The sequence below is a fragment of the Acinonyx jubatus genome, chromosome D2 (genome assembly GCF_027475565.1).
Source record: "Acinonyx jubatus isolate Ajub_Pintada_27869175 chromosome D2, VMU_Ajub_asm_v1.0, whole genome shotgun sequence".
In the NCBI taxonomy this organism is placed as follows: Eukaryota; Metazoa; Chordata; class Mammalia; order Carnivora; family Felidae; genus Acinonyx; species Acinonyx jubatus.
In genome coordinates, this window is record NC_069393.1 from 47,405,027 (window position 1) to 47,406,025 (window position 999).

At 41.7% G+C, this 999-nt stretch overlaps 1 non-coding gene across 1 annotated transcript; it reads right to left on the reverse strand.

Moving 5' to 3' along the window:
* Nucleotides 1-330: 330 nt before the first annotated feature.
* On the reverse strand, nt 331-437 carry LOC113600431 (U6 spliceosomal RNA). The gene has a single exon (XR_003421425.1). It is a non-coding gene; the product is annotated as a U6 spliceosomal RNA (small nuclear RNA).
* Between the last annotated feature and the right edge of the window lie 562 nt (nt 438-999).

A 999-nucleotide genomic window follows, 5' to 3' on the forward strand; every position in this document is an offset into this window, starting at 1 on the left:
CCTCATATGAGTGAAGTCGTATGATATTTGTCTTTCTCTGACTAATTTCGCTTAGCATAATACCCTCCAGTTCCATCCACGTAGTTGCAAATGGCAAGATTTCATTCTTTTTGATTGCCGAGTAATACTCCGTTGTATAGATACACCACATCTTCTTTATCCATTCATTCGTTGATGGACATTTGGGCTCTTTCCATACTCTGGCTATTGTTGATAGTGCTGCTATAAACATTGCCTCCCCATGTTCATATAGGGCACAAATCTCATTTTTCTCCCAAACTCCAGGAAGACCAGCTATGCAAAATGCATTGGGGGCCAATTTTTTTTTTTTTTTTAATATAGCACTTCACAGATTTGTACGTCATCCTTATGCAGGGACCATGCGAATCTTCTCCGTATCATTTCAATTTTCATATAAGGGCTGTCAAAGCAAGCACTTCGGCATCCAAATCTGACTTTCAAGCTTGGGCATCTTGCTCAGGTTTTACGTGACATTGACCGGAAATATCTCTGCCTCAGAAGATCACAGCGATTTGCAGACAGTTAACGGATTCTGCAAGCATGACCCAAAGACCTGGGAGGGAGCACGGAGAGGTTCCCAAGATTTGTCTTCCCCGAGAGCACTCAGGGAACACCCCACCCTCTCCTCCTCTGAGGACCAGCCACACAAGCACATCCTGAGCCTGATTGGTTTGATTCTTAGGAAATAAAAATGGGTTCATGGACCACACTGTTCTATATTTTTGGTTTTGTGATAAGGAAAATCGACTCCTCATCCCAACAGTCTGAAGAATGATTTAGTAGATTTTGTTCCAAAGCCTTGCCCTGTTGAGTTGAGGATGTGGCTTTCTTGACAAACATCAATACAAGTTAGCAAAACATTTAGACTTGGCCCCTGAGAATCCCAGATTCAAGGGCTTATTATATCTTAATATAAACAGGCTGTGAACTTTCGACTAAAACAGGTAAAGTAATGACAAACAAACCACGATGAGATGA